Source organism: Crocodylus siamensis, chromosome 3, assembly GCF_052110815.1.
Source record: "Crocodylus siamensis isolate JL-2025a chromosome 3, ASM5211081v1, whole genome shotgun sequence".
Lineage (NCBI taxonomy): Eukaryota > Metazoa > Chordata > Crocodylia > Crocodylidae > Crocodylus > Crocodylus siamensis.
The window spans coordinates 133,824,958-133,850,670 of NC_143397.1; the positions used below are offsets into that span (position 1 = coordinate 133,824,958).

The 25,713-nt window shown below is 43.5% G+C and overlaps 1 protein-coding gene across 2 annotated transcripts in view; it reads left to right on the forward strand.

The window, feature by feature from the left end:
- The window catches only part of DTNBP1 (dystrobrevin binding protein 1), a 117,864-nt gene that overhangs the window by 57,132 nt on the left and 35,019 nt on the right, over positions 1 to 25,713 (forward strand). The window lies entirely within an intron of this gene.

The following is a 25,713-nucleotide window of genomic DNA, read 5'->3' on the forward strand; positions in this document are numbered from 1 at the left end:
TCAATGGGGCTGGGTTCCTCCAACCACCAAATCAGTCAAACACATGTACGCACATATACATGCAGATCACCAGGATACTCCTGAGCCAGGCTGGGTTATTTGGCATTGACAGGGCTAACACCCTCATATGCCTTAAACTCAGTTCATCAGGGCAACAATAAAATGCAATCAGACACAAGCACACAGGTTAACAGAGCGCATCTGAGTCAGGCCGGACTATTCAGCATTGATAGGCTGACAGCCTCATGTGCGTTGAACTCAATTCATCCCTTATTTCAGCAGGACAATAATAAATGCAGGTAGACACACATACACACATGCTAACAGAGTACGTCTGATCAGCACTTTCAGCTGATACGTCCCAATCTCTTGTCACAATGATCCTAGTCGTAAGGCCCTTGATGAGCAGACCCCACTCCGGTTCTGGGCATTACAGGGATCTTTGGCTTAGGTAAAAGAAGTGTTGCTGTAGAGCAGATGGGGAGGTCAAGGGGAAAAAAGAGTAGGCAAGGTTCAGAGAGAAAGTAAAGCAACAGCTTGACCATAAAAGTTATTTATTGCCAGCTATATGAACTTATGATGATACCAGTAATAATAGCCATACAAAAGAGAGACAAATAAACAGTTACAATATTACATAGTTTCAGTTCAGGTTTTAGGGAAGTCTAGCTCAAGTTTGATTAGCAAAAGTCAGGTTTAGAAAGCTGTGCCTGGAGTAAGAAAGTAAAAGTCAGGTTCCTGGAGTCGGAGAGAGTTGGGATCTCACCACTCAGCGAAGCTTGAATCAGTCGAGGTTCCCAGGTGTTGTTGGAGCTGGCAGACAGGCAAAGGCCTCAGCATGATCAAGGGAGAGATTCCAGGCAGAAAAGGAAAGGAACTGGTGCAGCGTTGGATCCAAGCACCAGGACAGACACTTGAGCTTGGGTAGGGGTTTTTGTAGAGAACTAACAATGGTTCAAGGGAAGACACTAGGTTTGTTTAGAGGTAAACAGTGGCTCATATGGTGGATAATAGGAATTGATCACTGCTGGCTATATGGATGGCATTACTCTGAGGGAGCTCATAATACAGACAGGAAGATTCAGTGTTTTGTCCAAGGAGAGTGGTCACTCCTTAAGGAAACGATCCTCCAAGCGCAAAGGAAGGTAATCCCAACGAGGATCAAAGGGAGCAGGAGAGCACACAAGCCTCCATGGCTCACCAAAAGCATCCGGGAATGTCTCCTTGCTAAAAAGGAGGCTTACACCCAATGGAAAGAAGGGGTCATCACCAGGGAGGACTATTCTGTAGTTGCTCGGGGATGTAGGCGGATAGTTAGGATGGCCAAGGCAGAGGTGGAACTGGGACTAGCTTCCCAGATTAAGGACAATAAGAAGTCCTTTTTTAAATACATAGGGGGTAAAAAGAAGGTCCCGGGTAATGTGGGGCTCTTGCAGGACACGATGGGAAACTTGATCGTCACACCAGATGGCAAAGCTAACATGTTTAACGATTTCTTTGCCTCTGTCTTCCTAAGTAGGGACCAGAACAGCCACCTCCCTGTTGGGCCCCCCTTGGCCCCTGGGGGAGGCACACCTGGGCCACAGGTTAGTGAGGATTTAGTTAGGGAGCTTCTGGAGGGGTTGGACGTATTCAAGTCAGCTGGCCCGGATGATCTCCACCCTAGAGTTCTAAAGGAACTGGCCCAGGTCATTGCAAGTCCCCTGGCACGGCTTTACGAGCACTCGTGGTGCTCTGGTGAGGTACCAGAGGACTGGAAGAGGGCCAACGTGGTCCCCATCTTCAAAAAAGGGAGGAAGGAGGACCCGGGAAACTATAGGCCGGTTAGTCTTACCTCAATCCTAGGCAAGCTGTTCGAGAAAATTATGCTGGCACACATCCAGGAGGGGCCAGCTGGGGACTGCATGCTTAGGGGCAACCAGCAGGGTTTCATCAGCGGCAGGTCCTGTCAGACCAACCTGGAGGCCTTTTACGATCAGATCACTAGATCATTAGATGAAGGGGTAGCAGTGGATATAGTCTTCCTGGACTTCCGGAAGGCTTTTGACACTGTCTCTCACCCTGTTCTCATTAAGAAACTGGGGGGCTGTGGTGTAGACACCCATACAGTCAAATGCGCCGCCAGCTGGCTGGAGGGCCGCACCCAGAGGGTGGTAGTGGATGGGTCCTTCTCAACCTGGAAGGACGTGGGCAGTGGGGTTCCGCAGGGCTCCGTCCTCAGGCCCACGCTGTTCAACATCTTCATCAGTGATTTGGACGAGGGGGTAAAAAGCACCCTGTTCAAATTTGCTGATGACACTAAGATGTGGGGGGACACGGGCATACTGGAAGGATGCAACAGGCTACAATCAGACCCAGACAGGTTACAAGGGTGGGCAGATGCAAATAGGATGGGTTTCAACACAGACAAGTGCAAGGTGATGCACCTTGGGAGGAACAACCGACACCATACCTACAGGTTAGGGAACTCCCCTCTTGTCAGCACGGAGGTAGAAAAGGATCTGGAGGTCATCATTGACTCCAAGATGAACATGGGCTGGCAGTGTGGAGAGGCAGTCAGGAAGGCCAACCACACCTTGTCATGCATCCACAGATGCATCTCGAGCAGGTCCAAAGAGGTGATCCTCCCCCTATATGCGGCACTGGTCAGGCCATAGTTGGAGTACTGCGTCCAGTTCTGGGCGCCACACTTCAAGAGGGATGTGGACAGCATGGAGAGGGTCCAGAGGAGGGCCACTAGTATGATCAGGGGACAACAGGGCAGGCCCTATGAGGAGAGGGTACGGGACCTGAACCTGTTCAGCCTCCAAAAGAGAAGGCTGAGGGGGGATCTTGTGGCCTGTTATAAACTAGTTGGGAGGATCAGCAGGCACTGGGGGAGTCACTGTTTCCCCGAGCACCGCCAGGAGTGACCAGGAATAACGGTCACAAGCTGGCAGAGGGTAGGTTTAGGTTAGACATCAGGAGGCGCTACTTCACAGTCAGGGCGGCTAGGGTCTGGAACTAACTTCCAAGAAAAGTGGTGCAGGCTTCTACCCTGGGGATGTTTAAGAGGAGAGTAGATGAACATCTTGCTGGGGTCATTTGACCCCAGTATTCTTTTCTGCCATGGCGGGGGCTCGGACTAGATGATCTGCTCAGGTCCCTTCCGACCCTAGAAACTATGAAACTAACTATGGATACCAATAGCGGAGTCATTACTAGAGTTGGTCTGCTAAATGCTGAGCTGGGTGTGTGTAGACCTGGGTTGATTAGCATTTGGAGCAAGGATTCCCCATCATGCAGTGCTCCCCTGCTTTTCTGATCCCAGAATTCAGTGAGGTTCTTGCCTTGGAATCTCTGTTCTCCATCGTGAATGCTAATGAATGCTGTCCCATCTCCCATTTAAATGAGTCGTCATGTGGTTCCATCTCGGATGCAAATGAGACCAGGGGAATTGCTCCTACCAGCACTCAACATAGCTTTCAGCGTTCCCCGCAGCGTGTGTTGGCTTGCTCCACCTCCTCCTCCTCCTCTTTCCGGTTCTGCGTTGCCTCCATCTGCCTGTTCCAGGCTCTTCTTTATGCTGTTGGGGGAATTATTGGTCCCTCCCTTCCCAAAACACCTGGGTAAGGGGAATCTCTGCCAGGCTCCTTGAGGCTGCGGACCCAGGGCTGCTGAACCCTTGATTAGTCCATAAACCCTGGAGCCCGATGGCTCCTCCTCTCTCTCACAGTGATACAGAGTTGATTCTGTTGCATGACAATGCAGTTAGGTTGTAATCCTCAGTTTTTATGTATAGACTGAGAACTCAGGAAATTATCTATAAAAAATGGAGAACTGGAGTCAGCTGATGAAACTCAAAGAGTCACTTCTATCAATTTTCCCATCTGTAAAATAGGTATAATAATATTGTCTTTGTCTTCTTCTTCGTTAAATGCTTTGTAGTCTACTGTTAAAAAGTGCTGCATGAAACACAGTATGATATTTTTATCTCAAGTTTGGAGTTCTTAGGGGCTTTCACATGCATGTTATACAACTGATTTGACTAAGCTAGATATTTGCTGTTACAATTGAGTCTAATACAGTTGTCAACAACTTCTTTTTCTGGCATTGGTTCAGGATGAACTAGTTTGAGTCTGAGGCAGGCCAATGCTGGGACCTGGACATTGCTTCTCCCTGTTCCCCAGATGCGGTGCTACCAAAATCCTGTCTGGCTATGGGAGGTGCAGCTCCTGTGCAAATGCAAACTAACTGCGTGGCCCAAGCCGGATCAGGTCAGGTTGATATGCCCTGGGCCTCGCACAGCCCTAGGGATGGCTCTGGGGCTGCCACACACCTGCCTTCCAACCTGGTGGCCACAGGCACAGTGGATGGCAATGCAGCACTGCGTGACCCGGGCTCCATACGTGCTGAATGGACCCAGCTCAACCCATCCAAGGCCGTGCACTAGTGGGCGGGGGCTGGGGGTGGGGAAGAGGGGGGAGGACAGGTGTGTGGCAGCCCCTGCTCAATCCACTTCATGACCTTACCCACATACAGGACATCCCCCCCACCACTTCCCACACCCTCCGACATTCCCCTCCACTCCCCATAGCTCCCAACAGCCCCCTCCACTCTTGACACCCCCCTGACATCCCTCACCACTCCTCATAGCCCCCGACATCCTCCTTTACTCCTCAACATCTCCCTGCCACTCCTCACACCCATAAACCCCCCCCACCCCACGCCCCTAACTTATCCTTGACAATGCCAGGAGCAGCAGGAGCACCACAGAGACACTCTGATGAGAAACAAGAGAGTCTCCCCTGGAGGACCAACTCCTGGGTTGTCTCCAGGCATGGGCCTCGATCCATGCCTTGTTCCGCTGTTCTGTGGCACAGTTTGTTGGGTTTTTTGACTCCTGGATATCCAGGGGTCTAATTTTGCCCCCGTGCTGCATATATGAATTGCGGGGAATGTTTTTTTTTTGTTCCTGCATGTGCGTCTTGCAGCATCTCAGAAGTGTTTTGAGGTGCTGCAAGATGCACATGCACGCTTGTCTGGATGTGCCCATTGAGGGTAAATGTCCATTCTGTTTGCTGGGCCAGAGAAGCGGGAGCCATTTTGACAGCCATTAGGGCATGACATCTCCATGGTTCTTTTTCCAGCAAAGAGTAAATCAGCATCTCCACATAACTGACAAACTAGCAGGTATTTTCACTAATTTGCCAGAAGAGTTCATGTCATGTAATCAGTATACTCTGCTAAGTAAAATTTCTGATCCCCTACCCTCTCCACACCCCTCTCCCCCCCCCCCCCCAAAAAAAAAAAAGAGAAGAGGAGGGGGCTCAGATCAGAGGTGATGCAGCTCTAACTGATTAGTTACTCAAATTTAATTTCAGTTTATCTGACATTTTATATTTTCTCTTGGATGATTTATTGTTGATGTCACATGCATTTGTACCCTTTTGACATCATGTGGATCGGTTCTCCCATTTGTATTGCTTATGGTCATTCTTCCTTAGCTGAAGAAACAGGAAGAGAACTGTTGTCCAGCTGTATTTTTTGAATAAGAAGTCTGACAAAACTGTAATTCTCTCTCTAGCACAGAAGTTTGTAAATCAGAAAATTCATTTTCTTTGCTATTTCTTTGGTAGCTGTAAAAATTCTTGTATGGAAAAAGAAAATGAATAAGCAGGGATTTTCCTCCTCTCCTCAAACACATTCAAATATTGGTCTGGCTATAGAGAGGTTAATATTTGTAGATGTCTTTGAATTTAGAAGAGGTTATGATAAGGATACAGTTCCTCTTTCTACTGGCAACATGATACTTTGTCATGGTGAATTTATTTCAACAGAGATGTGCATTAAAATTAGACTATATTTTATAGAATGTACTTAGCAGGAATACCATTGGGAAAAATCAAGTTAGCTGATGCTGCTTCTGCTAGATTGATCAGAGTAGAGCAGACAGGATGAATCATTTTCAGAATTGTTAGCTAATGAAGATTTTCATTTAAGAGCAGTGGAGGTATAACCAGTGGGCTAAATCCTGTTTCCCTTAATGTACCAAAATATCATATACACAACCACGTAATTGGAGGTTGCTGGCACTTTTGACATCCTCAGTAAGGGTAGGCTCTGGCTTGCACAGTTGCTCAGCAAAACAGAATCACTCATATGCACAGACAGCCATGTAAATCTTGAAATTTTAGTTGCAGAAAAATCATGACTAGTGGGTGTTTGACACTGGAGGAGAAGGGCTCCAGGCCACAAGCTAAGGATTACTCAGATCCTTGAGGCTGGCCCACTGGACAGCCAAAAGAAGATTGGTGGGAACAGGAGGAAGTCTGTAAGCCAGAGGAGATGAAGTTTGGTGGGATGAATGCTGTCTTGACAATGATAGAGCCCTCCCAGTGGGACAGCAAATTCCTCATAACTGTCTGTCTGTTTTATCTAATAAGTATTAAATGTCAATGGCAGTGGGTACATCAAGAGGAGGGCTGAAGAAGGCACTGGCGGTTAGAGAACTGTGCTGGGAAATAGGAGGTGCAGGTTCATATTCCCTCAGGAGGGGGAATGGTGGCCAGTAACTCAGGTGTCCTCACTTTCTGGACATAACCATTTGTGCTAAAGATAGAAGGGCCCTTCTCAGTTTTACTTCTAGTAGGTATTCACATAGGGTCATTCTGTTTCAGCACAGCACAAAATAGAAACCCAGACTGCAGGTTAGTACCAAAAGCTGCACTTATGTGGCTACATACATGCCATTTAGGCATGTTAAAGTGAATTAGGATTTAGCCCAATATGTTTCCTTGTACAATATCTAAATCATCTTCTTGATTCCAATTAAACATTTTGGGTGCCATTTTGATATAATAATGAGAATAATAGTACTTTAATAAATATGCTACAATTATGTGAGATGCCCTGTTGAGAACTGTAGTTTGCTACCTTGCTGTTTGTCGCAGGGCACTTGCGTGCCCCGCTCCTGATGAAGGTTAAGAACTTAAGGGGGAAGGTGTGTAGCAGAGCACTAGGGTGCTCGCTACTAGTAATAGTAATAAGGACAGCTGCCAATCAACACGGCAGCACAGGTGAGGGTTGCCGGGGCAACTAATGTTGGTCAGCTGGCTAGAAGGGGGCAGGGCCTGGCCTTTATAAGCAACCAGGCTGAGGCCAGAGCCAGTTCCTTTCTGGCAGCCTGAGGGGGGAGCTCTGCAGAAGAGCCCAGCAGAGCAGAGACGAGCAGTGCAGCCTGAGCACCTAAGGGGACGCAGCATGGTTAGGGCAGAGAGAATCCTGGCGGAGATGCCTTTGCAAGAGGGCCAGTTTGGGCCTGGACCCTTACATTATAGCTGGTAGGCCTATTTTGAGTTAGAGCCAGTTGGCTAATAGTTTGCTTTGCGGTAGGGCTGTTTTGTGAATACTGGAGGACCGGGTGAGGCTGTAGGGGTGCGAGGAGGCCTCATGGGAGCTCCCCAATAATTTGGGGGTTCCTGGTGCCCAGTAAGGGCACAGCAAGCGGTGCCAGGGCAGCACAGCGATTGGCGCCATAGCTGGCACAGCGGGCAAGTGCCGGAGAGGTGCGGTGTGTGGGGTCTTGAGACCCCAGCCCGTGAGGGCAGTATTTTGCCCAGTAGGGCGTACGACCCAGGAGAAAGGTCAGGGGCCAGGCATGGCTACGGGCCACCTGAGCCCCCAAGCACGGGAAGCGCGCGAGTTAGGCCCGAGAAGGCGGGTCTGGGGGCCAAGTAAGGCTAAGGCTGCCTGAGCCCCAACCACGGGAAGCCCTGAGTGCGGGCGCGGGCAGCGCGGCATAGGCCCCAGGGAGGGCGAAGGGCGCGGGCAGCGCGGCATATGGGAACAGGAAGCCTGGGCGAGCATGCAGTAAGAGTCTGGGAGAGAGGCTGGCACGCTATAACAAGCCCAGAAGGCAGGTTAAAATAAGAGGCTCCAGGGTGAGCGACTAGCACCCTACTGACACTAAGTCCCGGAGAAGGGCAAGCACGCGGTAGAAGTCCCGGAGAGGGGCAGGCGCGCAAGAGTAAGCCTGGAGAGGGGCGGACATGCGGATAGGAGCCTGACTGATAGGAGCGCGACAAAGCCGAGCGCGCGACTAGAGGCCCGGAAAGGGCGAGAGGGGGGCAGAAGCCCGGGAGGGGCGAGTATATTGGACGCACATACGGAGAAACCCCAGAGAGAGGGAGTGCACGTATCGAGAGACCCCAGGTGGGGGCAAGCTTATGACACAAGAACGTCTGGTACAGCTGCGAGGCTTGGGGTGTGCTAAAGGGGAGGTTGGAGGCACGCATAGCCCTTAAGGCTGGGGTGCACCGAGTCACCCCATACAGAACAGAATAGTTCCAGCATAACACTGTGTACTAGAGGATCAAAGGCAGCCTCCCATATAGAACCAGATATCATCAAAGACGTGGCGGGCGAGAAGAGGGTGTTGGATTGCCTACTTGGCATGGTAGGGGGGCGCTAGAGGGATCACGGCCGCCCCTGCGCCCCGCCAGTGTGCACAGCTGCCTGGCTGGCCTGCTTCCAGTGCAGCCACAGCTATGAGGTAGTGCTTGGCATCACAACCCCAGGGGGGGAACTGCAGCTGGGCAGCTCCTGCCCCAGTGCGCAGTGCTCCAGTGCCTTCCACCCACTTGGCTGCCTTCAGGTGGCTGCTCATCGTGTCAGGCAGATGAAGTGCATGGAAGGTGGCCAGGAGTTGGATCCACACATGCTGGGGCAGGAGCCATCTGGCTGCAGCTTCCCTCCTACCTGGCCGGGTGTGTGGTGCCCAGCATGCATCCCTACAGCTGCCATCCTTTCCTATTCTACCTCCTGCCCAGAGTGGCGCAGCAGGGGCAGGAAGAGGTGGAGCCACTGGAGCCAGGGGGAGCTGAGTAGTACCTGGGTGGTTGCAGCTGTAGGAGGAGCAGCTCTGCCAGGAAGCTGTGTACCCTGGCTGGGGCCAAGGTCAGAGGGTGCAGGCAGAGCATGTGCAGGCTCCCCTGGACAGGAGCAAGTGGGACTTGGCCCCATACAGAGCTCCTGGGGAAGCTGCAGGCTGGATACAACGAATTGGTGGGTGCCTGCCTGCAGGCTGGATCCAATTCGTTGGCAGGCCAGATCTGGCCCACAGACTGTATTTTGCCCACACTGCCTTAGACTAATCTGTATAGATTCTATAGTGCTTGCGAGTCCCAATTTTAAGTTTTACATTTTTTCAATAGTAAATATTAGGAAATTTAAATAAATTAGGGTGAGTTTTAGGAGGGGGTGGGTTCTGCTGCTGTTTATGTAGTGCTGCTTGTCAGTTTCCTGACCAGTATTTGCTTAAGCAGTCAAAATCCAGCAAGCAACCCATTCTTTTGGTCCTTTATACTGCAGGTATAAAAGAAGGCAGCTCCGAATTTGGTATTTCTCAGAGTAGAGTTGGGGAAACTGATGTTAATTTAAATAAAAAAAAAAAAGGCTTTGATGGCAGGGAAATATGTTGCAAGAAACATTTATAGTTGTCCAGAAATCTGACTACCCTTGATAAGGGTTGAGATTTATATTCAGCAGAGCATTTGGTAAACTTTAATTATGGGGAAATAAATTCTTCTGGAAGCAGACTCTGGAGTATACTTTTATTTTCAAATCAATGAAGGCAGCTCAAAATAGATCTTTGACCTAATAGGCACATTTCTAGAATTTTCATAGCCCAAGTGTTTCCAAATAATATGCTTTTCATGAGTAGTAGAATTTTTTTGCTTTACATATATCTTTGTATTTATAGTTATTTTGTTGCCAAAGCATTTACAGAAAGCAGATGCAAGCCTCAACTTAAAAATTGGAAATAGTTTTGAGTTTTTAAGGGAAAAATGATTTTTAGACAGGGAAAGGTATGCTAGCAGAAGTTAGGAAGGCACAGTATTTTCAGGCATTCATGGAATGAACACTGCATATGTTGGTTTTTAATTGCTCAAAAGTAATGTATCAGTTTATTTGTGTCTTAGTTTTATCATAATTTTATATTTGAGAATTGATATTTTTGCTTTTTAGCATTTCACCTGTCCACTTGACTTTTTGGTGGCTGTCGCATGAGACTGCTGTGCAAGTAATAATCTTACACAGGCTAGCGAAAGTTCTGACCGTTTTGGAGACCTTGTATTGAAGTAAAGTTTTTATTGAGCCACCATCAGGTCATAATAGGCTTACATTTAATATTTTCAATTTTGATTTGTTAAAAATTAGCTAAAGAATGTGGTTTCTTTTACTCTGTTTTTGTTCTGTTTTTTCATGTAATCAATATCTGAGTGTGTTTTTTGGAGCAAGTTTATTACTCCGGTAATTTGACTTTGATTTGCTTAGCTTCTGTTGGATATAGTCAGTTCGTTTTCTTTTTATATTTGATTCTTATTCTTTAGGGGGGTCTAGTCTTTCACTCCCAGAGGCCACATATACATATATTACAGCAATTTCAGGAGTATTAGTGTCATTGCAAAAGGTCAGATTGCTTCTGTATATGCATGTAGGACTTGTGTGCACACGTACGCACACATGCACATGCATTTGCATGTAGGACTTATACATACACACAAATGTGTGTGTGTGTAATCTACATATATAAATCTATATCTATAGATTTATAGATATATAATCTATATAGGTGGGTGGGTGTGTGTATTTATGGATATATAGTTATGTATCTATAGGTGTGTGTATATATGTGTGTCTATAGGACATTTGTTTTGGAAACATTTACAATTCTTAGTCTGAACCTGTAATATACTTGAGGACTTTTTTTTTTTTAAAGGGAATGATTACTGATGCTACAATCTAGTATGGTTGAGAATAAAGATATTACATTGATTTGCAATACATATACATTTTAATAACAATGTCATATGTAATGCATACATCTGATCTTCAGTACAGAAGACCCATGTTCTGATTACAGAATAGAAAAAAAATATTTATATCTAAAATGAGGATAGTGTATAATCTGATTTGTAGAGAATTTTAAGGTGAGGCATGTTAAGAAAAAAAATTGGAGGGGAGAGCCATATAAACATTATCCAATATAAAGCTTATCAAAAAAATTTTTTTGGAATTACTTTGCTTCTAAATGTTGTTATCATTGTCTAATAAATAACTACGTTGTGTAGCTATATGCAGTTAGATTGAAAAATTCAGTAGATCACACTGTTTTTACCACCCCTGTCTTTATCTGCATTTGGTGTGTTCCTGCACACATGCATGCATCCTGGTATACCACAGCTGCTGGCAGCTTGCGTTCAGCTTTTGGAAAGGCAGTGAGTTGAAGTGTCAATGTATGTGCATATCTGTATGAGTGGTTCCATTGAAAACCGGCAGATGCAGTATTATTCGTTTCAAGAAATGGGCTTCTAACATCACTCTCTGTTCTACATCATTGAAAATGCACATCAATGGAGCTGCTTTGTAACTGAAGGTTTCACTTCACCAGCACTGTTTCTGTTTACTTGTTCATTTCTCACTGCTATGTCATCTCCAGGAGCCACTGAGAATAACCAGAGGAATTCCTGTAGGTGGAACTTCATTTTTTGTTTTCTGTTTCTTTCTCATCAGCCATATTAATATACAAAGCTAATCAAAATACAAGCCAAAATTAGAGTTGGCTCAGTTAATGAATTGTGCTGCAGTACTAAAATAGCCTGACATGTAAAAGCTGCAGTGTTAGCGATGGGTTAGATTTCAACATGAGTTGGCAAAAGAGAAGGAAATGATGTCTTAAAAATGTCTCTGATCATGAGTGTTGTTTGATCGTCTGTGTTACCAAATTAATGCTCTGTGAGAGAGCATACATGAATGGAGACTAACGAAAGAATTCAAATGCACGAATACTCGGGTGCTTTTACCTATGTGAGAGTCTGTATTGTTACTCATTGCATGAAATTCACATAGACCTTCCTCTGGGGATTCACTGATATTAGTGGGAACTGAAAGGTAAATTCTCAAAAGGGAACTGAATGCCAAGTAAAATGCCAGGTAATTAATCCATTTTTACAAATAGAACTCTGCAATGCTAAATCTTTGGGTCTTCGATCAAACGCTTTAAAAAAGGAAATTAAATTTATTTCATGTCATAAGTAATTTTTGTATCATGAAATTGCATTATAATTCAATGTAGGTTATTTTGTATCACTTTATATTTTTACTGAGTTAATGAGATTTAATGCATAAATTTTGAAAATACGTGGTTTGTTTTTTTATCCACTTAGTTCCTTCCAATTGCCATTTCAAGACATTAGCAAACTAAACTGTTATTTAAACAAAATACCTGTTGGACAAAAGCCTGTGCTTTTCATATCCAGTGTAATCATATCCAGTAGAATTCATTTGATATAAATATATTTCATATATGATTAACATACTAGTTAACCTACCTATAGATATGTTTATTCATAAACAGTTAATGTGTCCAGGAAGTTTCTTCAAATTCAGGTTGATATGAGAAACAAAATATCTGCTATCTTTATTTCCTCAATATAGAAATGACAATGGACTGATTATTTTTCAAGATGGCAGAATTTATCCTGTATTTCATTACTTGAGTTATTTGTCATAGAAGCTTTTTAAATCAAAATTATGCCAGGTTAATAAAAATGTGTGCATTTTACTTGTAAACCAGTTTAGACCATGTTACTCTACCTGGCCAGAAATCTTCTTTTAATCTCCTTGAATTGCATTGGAGTTGTCAGTTAACTTTTAACAAACTATCTTGATTTCTGCCTTCCAGAAAAGCTCCCCCTGCCTTCTTTCTAGCTAATGGTATCCTGGAACGCACAGAACATTTACTTGTACTTGTGCGGACTAAAGAATTTGAAACTAAATTATAGGTTCTCTAAAGACTAGACTATGAAATTTCAAAGCATTACTGAAATGTAGTCCCTAGCATCATCAAATTCTTGACAATTGCCCTTGGGTGAGAGAAGGAGAAATAGCAGAAACCTTTTGATGTCATCATTGTATTTATTTTGGAAATGTAAGCCTGTGGTAACTAGTGGGTGCTTGTTTGTTTTATATTTTTCTTCAACTTTTCATCTGCACTGTATTAGCAGTAAGAACCAGAGTTATAAATACATGAACCTTACAAAGCTGTTTTTAATACTTACATATTCATGCAAATCTACTTACCCACTGTATATAAAGATTGAGTTTATAGGCAACGAAGGGCTATTGATTCATTTCTTAAGAAACTGCTTACTTACGGCAAGATTGCAAGTTGTATATCTCAGCCATACAAAACATTATATCTAAAGATCTTCGTAAATAATTATATAACTTGTCTTGGTACAACTGAAAATTGCAATTCAGTTTTAACATTTAGTATTAATGAGTGTATTATTCATTCTATTGGCTTGCTTACTTGCTTTCAGAAATGCAAACACAAATGAGCACATGTTCGTTGATTAATTGTAGTATAATAAATAATTCAAGCATATTTTATTGGTATTTTTATAATTGATATGTGGTAAATTTATAGTAGTACTGCAAATTACAGTTCTGTTGCATATATCACACTAAAATAGAAGTACTTCAATCAGCGCTGCAGTAGCACTTGTTTTTAGAATCCGTTAATTCTTTTCATATAGTACTACCTCATATAGGTCATAATTCTGTGCATCAGTGCTCTCTTTTGCTGAACTACTCAGTCGAATCTGGACTCATTAATAATGTTATTTCAGGTGTGGTCAAATATATGGAAATTCTAGTTTTTATATTCACATATGTTCACTAAATGCTATATGGTTCATATTGTTTCATTTACGTGAGTTATCACATACTGATATTGCTATGAAATACTTTATCATTTAAACTCCACCTTTATCATTTAAACTTTATCATTTGTGGGCAAATGAAGTCCCTACCTTCAGGAAATGAGTCAGTTTTTAACACTTAAAAATATACAACTGTTCAGTACAGATTAATACTGATTAACACTGAAAAACCTTTATCTCTGGAAAAATGAAATTGTATGTCTGTAAAAATGAAATACTTAAAATAGAAAAGCTGTTGTGGCAAAAACATCAGTCAAGAAAATATTTAATGTACTTGTATAATATTTCTAAATATCACTTTTACTGTATTTATAGACATACTAGTGAGAGACAAAATGCTAAATAAAGTTAAGAATAGGTTTTTATAGATATTAAAAGCTAGAACAATTCAGTATGCTGCTGTCATTTCACCTTGATATATAGTGTACGTAAGACTCAGCTCTTTCATTGCTTTTACATAGAACCCCATCTGTACTGTTCTGATGTCATGTAAATGCAATTGGGTAAGAGCTTGTTGGCTGAGCCTCAATTTAATTTATTCACACCACCATACATCCCCATGCAGTCAATGGTGATATTGATTGCATGGGGATGTATGGTGGTGTGACTAAATTAGCTTAGGTTAGATCAGAGCACTCCATGGTCTGTGCTAAAATATAGTTCCTTTTGATGACTTAGGAAGGTTCATTCAGTTTTTTTTTTTTTATTGTATGTACAAGAGACCCTTGTAGATGTACTCCCTCTCTGGCAGGTATGTGAAAACCTGTGAATTTTCACATGTGCAAGCACAGCAGCGCCAGGCGCTTTGATGCTCACAGTTGTGTAAGTGGTGAAATGCGCGTCAGCACAGAAAAAATGGCAGCAGTGCACTTTTGAACTAGAGCACCTCAGAGGTACTTTAGTTCAAAAGCTCACTGCTGCTGTTTTTTCCACACTGACATGCATTTCGCCACTTATGGACTGTGCTGCACTGTGTGCAGTTGTATATCGGCTGGCAAGCAGAGCAGACTCGATTTAATCTTCACAGAAATGGTGGATCTCCACCATGTCACCAAATGAAAAGGTAGGTGTATAAATGCCCTGTATACCAAATTTATATTGGGAAAGCAATCTGATGTATTTTCAGTTAAGCAGGTTGGAAAGTAAGAAAAACCAGCAAGATGCAACTAGGAAAGTTTGTGGCCTTTTGCCCTGTGAACTGTATTTTGCAAACCATTGGCCAAAGGCTTAATTATGGGTGTGATATAAACCTTTTGTTTCATTAGGTTGTATAAAACAGCACAGCTGTAAGTTTTTAAAAGGACCTCTTTGCATATGGCATTCCCTCTGGTTCTGCCCAGCAGTTCTGTTTACCTCAAGGAATTTCCTGGAAACCTGTTTGCCCATCCTCTCCTATTTTATGGTCTGACCTGCCTTTTTTTATCTTTCTTTCTTGCACCTAATATGCTGTGCTATTATTTTCCTTTGGTTTGAGCTGAAATAAGTGATTCCAGCTTTTGCCACACAAGCCAACAAACTTCATCATGGAAGAGGATGTTGGGTGCCCATTTCTTCACGTAACATGATCAAGAGGTGTGCATGGTTGTCCTTAATTGTGCTGGAGTTGACAGATATCTATTAAATTAAATTGTTAAAGTTAAATATCATTAAATATCTTATTCAATCCCATTGGGTCCTGTGTGCTGTCTGAGCTTCCTGGTGAATGGATTTGTGAGTTTGAAGGGCCTTATTTTCATCATAAGGCCACTGTAGTTTACTGCCATAGTTCAGGCATCATCAAAATGCAAATCTTTATTATTAGTAGTAAATATGTTATAACACAGCTGCTAGTACTAAAAAGTTGTATGAACACAGACAATAGGCTACTTCCGCTGAAGGACTTGACACAAACCTACTAAAATTAGAGAGTGCAACTATGACTTGCTGGTACATAAGTATGGTAAAGGATATAATTTAACACAGTTTAATTGTAAGTTGCTGACTTTATTTTCATAGAAGTCCCATGTCAGAATATGGAATGAATGAATTGGCGTGGGGGACGGGGGAGGAAAGGGTGGGAGACATGAGATTTTTTTTCAGTATGTATAGAACATACTTTTTTTTTTTAAGTTGGTCCAATAATCAGCATGTCCACTTGGTTAGTTATTCTTCATTATTATTTTATGTTTGCAAGCTACTTTAGTATTAATCCTAATGAAGAAGGCTTTTCAGGCTTCATGTGCACTAGCAACAGTGACCCATTATGTTTGGGATACTTCTTGTTCTTATTCATCTTCCTTCTAGTCATTAATCTGACAGGAATAAAGGAGAAGATTATGAGAAGCTCAGCATTTCTTGGAGAAATGTGTTTTTATATATAGGCAGAAATTCCATTTTGTAATCTTTGTTCTTGTGCAGGGCTTGTGAATGTTCTCTTCATGTGTCTGTTAAAAGACCTGAAATAATAGCTTCAAAATGTAAGTGCCCCATCTCCTCTGGCTAACTCTGAAACTTAAAGATACATAAATGTCAGTTTTTCTATCTATTCACTGTTGTCATTTATAAAACAGCTGTTCAATTACTGTTTTGTTGGCAGTGTTGGATGCAATGAGTGTCAGTGGCTTTGAAGGATGAAATGGCAGCCAGCTATTGTTAAAGATTGCGGTAAAGAATTCAGAATGTTCATAGTTAATTTACCTCTGTTAAAACATCCATCTTTGAAATTATTTCACCTTTTAGGTACATCCATCAGTCATACCACAGTGTCACAGAAACGAATCTCCCCAGAAAACTGTCAAGCCCATTTTGTCACAGAATACATAGGGAGAAAAGTCACACATAAACCTGTTTAAGTGATCCAAAACTGGTTTGAACCAGTAACAGAACACAAGTTCAGTGCACGTAAACTGCTTTCAAAATGGCCCGAACTGGTTTAAGATAAACCTGGTTGAATGTAGTATCAGGCTTAACTGATTTAGGTCAAACCGGTTTATGGAACTTCTGTCCCAGACCCCTTCCCTTTCAAGTTAACTCACAGTCCCCAGCATCCCAGAATGCTTTGCAGCCCTGGGCTCTGCTCTCTGCTGCAGTGAGCAGGGGTGGCCACTTCCCCAGCTATCGCAGAGCTGAGGCACTAAAACCTCTGCTCCCTGCCAGCACCTGTCAGCCCAGCAGGATAGGTGGGGTGGCAAGGGAACAGACCTTGTACAGGACAGGGGAAGGAAAGCCCCAGCAGTGGAGGCTTTTCACCCTTGCAGCAGCTAGGCAAGTGGGGTTGGCACTGGCTCAGCCTTTCCCCTCTCTAGACCCCAGCCTGTGGAGGAGGGGGTGGAAGTGGGGGGAACAAACCAGCCTGGCCTTGGCCCCCCGCAGCCCCCACCACGAGCTTCTTGCTCCCCTTTAATCCAGTGAACTGGCCTGGAATTGGCTCAGCCCCACCCCATCTCCAGCCCCCTGCCTGTGGGGAGTGGGGGGCACACAGACCCAGGCCAGCACCAGACCTTCACAGCTGTGGTCTGCCAGGTGCAGAGCAGGGCAAGACCTCACTAGGGGCTTTTTGCTCCCCTGCAGCCTGGCTGGCCAGGCTGGAATTGGCTCAGTCCCACTCCCTCCCCAGGAGGAGGCTGAGCATCAGCCTGGCTGGCCAGGCTGCAGGGTTATTAAATGCCCCTCGGTCAGGGCTTTCACAGCCCTGTGCCATGCAGACCCTGGTTGGGCCTGTGTGTTCACCACCTGCCTCTGAGGCAGGGGCTGGGGAGAGGGTGGGGCTGAGCTGATTCCAGCCTGGTAAGCTGGGCTGTAGGGGAGCAAAAAACCCCCAGCGAGGTCTTTTCCCCCACACTGGGCCAACCCTGGTAGGGTCAGATAGGATGTGTGTGTTTCCCCTATCCCTCTACCCCCACCCCTCCTCTGGCCACAGGTTTGGGGCTGAGTCAACCAGAGCCCTGCTAGCCAGGTTGTGGTGGGCAGACCTTGGCTTTAGGGGGGAGAGCTAGGTGGTGCATTCCCTCTTCCCTGCGCCCCTCTCAGAAGCAGGGGCTGGGGAGAGATTTTCTGCTGGCTCCACTCCCTGCAGCTGACATCAGTAAAAGGTGGCATTTGTTTAGCACCCAGTCAAGCCTGGGCTGCCACTGGGTTTGGTTTAGCAGCCTTAGGAAGTTGGCCATGAGGGGTGGTACATATGAGCACCCCCAGGCTCCTGGCCTGGGCCTGTGCAGGCTTTTGCTTGTCTTGGCCACACAAGCACTGAACATCAGTTCAGTCTGTCGCTTCAAGCTGCGCAACTTAAACTAACCTGCAAATACTGAATCAATGCCACCTCAGGCTTTTTGAACCTCTGTACTTAGCCATAGTGTCTTTGAATCTAAAACCCTGTTCCTTTCAGATTTGAAAGGCAAACATTCAGGTTGTGTAAATGGTCTTTATTGCTCTTTTTATTTGAAATGTGTAATATATTAATAAGTGATGGCTACAGTGCAAAAATACCTCTATGCAGTGTTATTGTTGCAGTTTTAGGAGACAAAAAAGTTACGATTCCTCTAGCATTCTTTAATATCTTTTTCAACATGTTCCTTACTTGTTAGGGCTAAGGCCCTGTGCTCTATCCTGTTCATTAGACTTAATTGCATTGAGAACCACAGAAATGTGGCATAACCTTTCAGTCATTTTACATTTCTTCTCCTTCTACTTCTCTAGGGTTTAAGTCATGACTTCCTGTTCATTGTCCTTTTATTATTCAACTTCAACTACAGTAGCTAGATATATTTATTTTCAGAGTCTTTTTTTTTAAACAAGTTATAAGAATATTATTAACGCAGCTGGCCTTGGTTTTTATGGGATCTTTGAGTGTTTCTATAATATAAATATAAACCAAACGGTAGACATTTCACTGTTTTTTATAATTCACTGATTCTGGAGAGATAATTATGTAGCTTACATATTCTGTAGAATGTAGTCTTGCTGTCTGTAAATGTTTTCCTTTTTTCATACTTTGAGCACAAGTTGTGAGTTTCTTTGTGCACTTGCAGGTAAGGTCAGTGGACATGTTATATCAAAGCTGTCCAGCTGGCAGCCCATGAAAAGTTAATCTATAGGTGCTGGGCTCCAGCTGCAGCAGCTGCCAGGGTCTTCAGGGTCTTCCCCTCCAGCTTCTACTTTCTGTGCCTGCTTGGGGGGGGGGTATAATATGGTGTGGCACAGCCCACAGTTCTAGGGGAGCCTGAGGTGTGGATCTGTCCTTTGTCACTAGCTGTAAAGTTAAATAGCTATAAAGCTATATAAGATTTGACCCTGTCCTAAGTCACCAGCTATAAAGAAATCTTTAGTGGCTGTCTTCAAATCATTCCCATCTTCAAAGAGTTTCAGGACATTGCGTTAACACCCACAAGTGGTCGTACTATAGTGAGTTTTTACCATGAAGGGGAGGTGGAGTTGTATGCGGATCACTGATTTAACATCTCCAAAGGGATGGAGACAGAGTTGCTGTGACAACAGAATAAGTTTTGCAAGCCTCTAATTTAAGAACTTAGCTCTTTGGATCATGATGTCTTAGGAACCATATTTTGATTAGACACACTAACAAGTATTTTTGTTTCTCCAAAGAATGTTTGTTGTGTGGTGGGGAAGTTGTAGTTTCTCCTTGAGGGTGCTGACAAATACAGAAAGTCTGGTTATGTAACCTGAAAATATTTTTTTTTCCATGTGACAGTTTTTAAAATTAGGTCATTTAGCCTTCAGTTGCTTGACGTGGTCCTTAGGAGTGGGGGGGGAAATGCATTAACTTGCATATCCCTCGCTAGCTTTGGTTCTGACCTCAAAATACCTTTCTTAATCTCCAGCTGTACTTGATTTTTGTCTTTTCTACTAATGTGTGCAGGAAAACTGCCATTTATAATGGACTGTTTGTATAGGAGCGTTTATACACTGGCACCAATTCTTTTGAAAAACATTGAGCAGGCACTGGTTATGCTTTCATGGCTACTGTTCTGGTCCCCTGTGCGGTGCCTATCACAGCAGGGGAGATAACTGAGGCTGTAGGTTTAGATAAGACAAGCTGCAGTATTTTTATACCATCACAATATAACTTGAGTACACTGTTTCTATCAGAGGGCAGTTTTAGGTGCTCGGTTCTCCAAAGCAGAAACCTCACTGCCCCCTGATTGGTTACCAATGACTTTGTGTCATTTTATTGAGTAATTGTTTTACTCAGGTTAATACTATTGTTTTGTAACAGTTTTATTGCAAGTGTGGCTGGCTGTTGTTGGGGTGAGAAAGGGATAGTCGCTGAGACAGCTGTGGTGAAAAGGGGTAGTCTTAAGGAGGACAGAAATCAAGGGAAAGAGAAGTCCCAAGGAAGACCAAGTGGAGAGAGAGAGTCGTCCCAAGAAGGACGGAGTGATGTCTGAGGGAGGACAGATGGAATTACAATGCAAGGCGGCGCCTATCAGCTGATCTGATTTTCTTAAAGCTGTTTGGGATGGAGACTGATGATGGACTTTTATTATTTCCCCCATGATTATGTGTGTCAAAGCATAACTATTGAGAGACCTAGCTGAAAAATTATTTATTTATGTAGTGTTCCACTTGTATGTAGTTGCACTTGTTATTACTTGAAATAATTTCCCCTAGAACATGGGTCAGCAGTGTTTTGGGACAGAGTGCCAAAAAAATCCGCAGCCTTGATTTGTAAGATATTGGTGTGCCAGGGCCAGAAGATCGGGAAGCTATGAAGGACCCATTCCTTGTTGTGGCAACAAACTCCATGCCAGGGGTTGCCTATCCCTGCTGTAGAAGAATTTGTTTTCAAGCAACACTGACTGGTCCCAAACTACCTAGGGTTATCTAGATATGGTTACACCTCACTGTCTCTTAATCCCATCAACAGAGAGGATGCCAACAAATATTTTGGGGAAGCAATGTAACTCATGACACTTTACAGAATGTGCCATAAGTTATAGCCCTCCCCATGACCCACAACATTCATCTGTTGGATCAGCAGGTCAAGAGCCCTGGCCAGCAGATGGGGGGTGTTCCAGTGGCCCCCTAGGGGGCTGTCATACTGCTCTCCCTCTCCCCCCCATCCACTTCCCTCCCTCTACCTCTGGCCATAGCAGAGCTGAGCCAGCACCTGTACGCTGCCCCTGTCAGGAGACTTGGATGAGGAAGTGGAGGAAGGAAGGGGGGTTTCCTTCCCCTACCTGTGGCTCAAGCATGCAGCTGCTGGCTGGGCAGTGCTGCAACTGGAGCTGGAGGATAGCCTTCTTGCCTTGTGGGCCTGGCCGAGCTCCCTGCAGTACCCCAGCTGGAGTAGCTGGAGGGCCTGCTAGGCGAAGGGCCTCTGTTTCACCCTGCCCCCCCTCTCCCAGCTCTGGTCCTGGCAAATCCCAGCTGGCAACTGCATGCTGCTGCTGTCAATAGGCCTGACTGGGGTGTTGAGAGCTGAGCCAGACCCACAAAGTGCGGAGGACTCCCTTCCCCTCCCCAGGCCTCTTGACAGCAAGGCAAGGGGGCTCCATTCAACTCCCCATGTCCCCCAGCTCTGGCCACAGCAAAGCCCAGCTGGCAGCTGCGTTCTAGAGCACCTTCAGCTAACAGCTGATTTATTGAGGGTCATTTTTTGTGCAATCAGCCATTTTAAAAGCATTCTGCAGCTGTGAATGTGTTATGTCACGGCTGTAGAGCACTTTCAGGGGCCGCATCACAAAAAAAAATGTAACTTGTGTAAACACCTGTAATTGACAAATAGAAGATCAACCAATGAACCCTCCCTCATGCAAGATTTGATGAGGAAGATGCTTTTTTTTTCATTTTACCAGCATTTTTTGTTTAATTCATTTCTGAATATAGTAGCATATATACATGCCTATAAAGTGTAATCCTTCCCACTTTCCTGTTTTTAAAAATGTCTGATTAGCTGAAATATCATTGGGTGATCACCATTTGTTCTCTGGTCTGCATTGTTGTCTGGAAAAGCAGTCCAGCTGCCAGTATGATCACACTTTCCATTTAGAAAAAGCACAAATGTAATGAACTATATCAAATAATAGGTGGAATATGTTGCCTTGCAGAATTTCCTGGGCTTGAATAATACTTTTATATGCAGAAGCAATTACTTGTATCAGATTGAATACTATGTAAACATTCAGTCTTTGTATAGATATGCAGATGTCTGTGTTTACCTTATTTAGGGTTAACTTAAATATTTATTCTACTATAATTATGAGATTATATTTACCATTTTATATTCCAAACAACATAAATTTGTCAAATTGCTGTTCTGCTGTGAGTGGAACATTACAAGAAATCTTAATAGCCTGTTATTTTGCATAGAGTTTCTCTTAGGACACAGCATGCAAGGAGAGGGAACAATTGCTTTGTTGATTAAAATGTGAATAAAAAAAATACCCACAGCATTGAGTTACGGTAGATTTTAAACTTCATACCTCTTGTATATCACTCTAACTCTACCCAATTTTATTTTAATAATATAAGTTTATTGTCCAGTGGAGTTAAGATAATTTGATGCTGTGTTTTCCCTCCTCAGCTGCAATATCAGAACTTTGTAACATTTTGTTGTTACTTTGCTTAGGGACCACTTGATGATGCTGAAATTACATTAATTGTGCTCTCGATGGATAGTCTCATTACCGTTCTACTCAGTAAGCCCAGTAAGAATAGATTGCTTTCCAAGGAAGGCATATAGTAAATAGTAAGGGTATATAAAATAGAAATGGTTGAGGAGGAGTAATTCTGGCATAAACGTATTTCAAATGATAAGACATTCTATTAAATATGCCTATAGTTGTAGAATATGGTAAAATGGAATGATGTGCATGAATCTTTATATTTTACTGCATGTTTCACTTTTCACTTTGCATTGGAAGTTTGCAGTTTGTAAAACAAAACATTTGATAATTTATCTCACAAGATTGACACAGGCTCTAGTTCTTTAGTGCTTCTTGAATGTTATCTTGGTATGGTCTTAGTGAAAACATAGAGATAAGTACTTGTACATGAAATATATTTGAAGATCATTACTCTTCAAATATCCTTGCTAGTCTGGTTATATGTAGCTCTTAGACTGCATGACAACTGTGGGCAGTCCAGAGCTGTCCATCTGAGGAAGATGCTCCATGTCTCTAGAAACCTCAAGGAATTTCTGCCTCTGACAAAACTGTTTTTATTCACCTCTTCCACATAACAATCCTCCTTTGCTCTTCAGTTTTGCAAAGCATTTGGAATTGTGACTAGTAGTACAACAGTGATTTTTCTCATTAAAACACTTGCTGAAATTTTAAATCTACTTTTCTCTATAATAAATTTCATTTCTTCCCTCTCAGATAAGTGGTATTGTGACAGAAGAACCTACCATCTCCCCACTGCTGTAATTCAGGGTTTTGCTTAATATGGAAAGTCCCATCTATGCCATCTACCCTAGCATGCTTTGGTATTCTTTAGGTAAGACACTAAGGATGCAGGCATGAATTAATATTGTTGTAGGATGGGATCTGAATCCTTGATTCCAACAATTTCATGTCGTGCTGCGTATGCATAGTTGGGATCAGTGCAGTTGTTGGAAATGTGCAATTATTGGGATCAGTGATGGATCCAAATTGTATGAATGTGGGCAGCCCCTCCAGGGCTGCCAGATGTGGCAGGGGGGAGGAATCGGACACTCCTGAATCCTCAGCAGCCCTTACTTCTTGTGGGGGAGCGAGGAGAGGAATGTGGGTAGCCCTTCATCTACCTCCTACTGAGAGCCCACAGAGAAGCCCTAGGCCCAGTGGGAGGCCCAGAGCTGCCCTAGGACCAGTATGACAATTAGCCGATTGTCTGTACTGGCCCTGGAGAACTGAGGATGTCCAGGAATGATTTCAATAATCAGCTGATCGTCAGGCATTGGTCCCAGCCATCTGTGGTATGTGGACATGCCACACATTCAATTTAAGGTGCCATATAATCCAGCCATAAAAATGTTCCATATAAAATGTGGAATTTTATGATTAGTGCATGTGTAGCATCATTGCCATTTATGGTGCAATTAACACAATCACAACATAAATGTAACATGTGCCAGGGGCCTGGGGTTATAAAACACCAACCTTCAAGCAATGCCTAGGACAGTGATGCTGTATCTTACTCTCTCCCAATTCCCCATCAGGTACTGCACTGTTTTTTTTCCCTTCTTCCCATTTTGCCATGGAGTTGTAAATAAGGCCTTCCCCCATTTTCCAGATTGTCCTGGCTAAAGGCATGCCTTTACCATGGACTGTAGCCTTTTCTTTGTTCACTGGTAGTATCCCTAATGGCGCATTCATGAAATGGCTTTAGGAATATGATTGAAGATGTGCTAGATCAGGGGCAGGCAATTATTTTGGGCAGAGGGCCGCTTACTGAGTTTCAACAAGCCATCGAGGGCCACATGACAGGCAGCCTAGGGCAGATAACTATTTCATTTTCTAAATTTTTTAGGGGCCCCACAGGCCAGATAGAATGGCCCAGTGGGCCGCATTTTGCCCACCCCTATGATAGATGTTATTACTGATATGTTAATGCCTCACCTTTTTCAAGCAGTCACTCTCTCAGGAAGTGGTCCCTGGAGTGCAGGAGTTATGTAGGTCTATTTCAGAGGACATGGTGAGCCCTGATTATTTTTTTTCGTTAGCCAGGGTGGACAGGAATCCAGAGCATCTTTTGTCAGCTCTGTCTTTCATCAGACCTGTGCTTTCTTGGTACAGTGCCCTCCCAAGACTTGAAAAACTTAATTGGTAAAACTTTGTTTTTTCAGATTAACCTGCTGACACACTTTGTTGGCAGCGTGTCCACAGATGATGACTTTGTTGCAAGGATTATAACCATTCATCTCTATAAGACTTATTAAATGGTGGACAGTGAGCTCAAACAAATATATTTATCCAGTACAAAAGCATTAGTCTTTTCTGGAAGGCTCTCAAAGCCATGATACATGATGTATGATCAAAGTATCCCTAATGTTAGCAAAACATTGTAGTAGGAGAATCATTTCTACACTGAATGAATTTTTTAAAACACTCTGAAGGGAACAGGGAAATCAAGTAACTCATTTATTTTATTTCCTTAATCTGCCCTTGCTCTTCTCTCATAGTTTTCAAGAGCATCTAAACCATTGGTGTCAAACCCTTGGACTTCTTAATATACATGTAACCCACCTACTGTAGTAGGATTCTGTAGAACTTAAGCTATCATTTAAACAAAAAGTTTTCAGCCTTTGAGTAGATAGTAAATCTTCTATGCAAGGTAAAACCATCCTCCAGAATTAGGGTGAAAAAGGCATTTTCCCCTGAGTCAGATTGGTAAGGATTTATTTGCCTTCCTTTGTAGCATGGGGCATCATTCACTTCCTGGGGCCATCTGAGTGCGCATTTCCTACCATGGCAGTAAGCTAAGACTTGGTTATCCCCTGAGTGTCGCTTGCTTGCTGCCTGTAGAATATTGTAGATATTTTTAATGGATGTACTGTGTGGCTGGATCTGCCAAAGGAGCCAGATTGGATATTTTTTATAGAACAGTGTGAATAAGTAGTTCCCTGTAAATTAACAGGACTGGATTCAGTGGTGCATGAGGTCCTTTCCAGTCCTTTGAAATGTAGGAAGGAACATGAGAGACATGGAGATGTGGAGACAAGGGAGAGACGCAGGGCAGATGTAACAGTAATCGAAAGGGATTAAGGGGAACATTTTCCCATGGCATTATGCTGAGGCCATTAATAAGGAATGAATGAATGAATTAATAATTTAATTATTATTCAGTGCTTACATTCCACATCTATCTTCATGCAAATTTGCTGTTAATATGATAGGGTTTTCTGTTTTTGACTAGGAGGATGACAACAGGTATTTAAGCCTAAATTTATGTAACATGGCACACTTAAAATATAGAATTCTAGCTTTCTTCATAGAGAAGGAGTTTGATGACACTATGCTAGAGA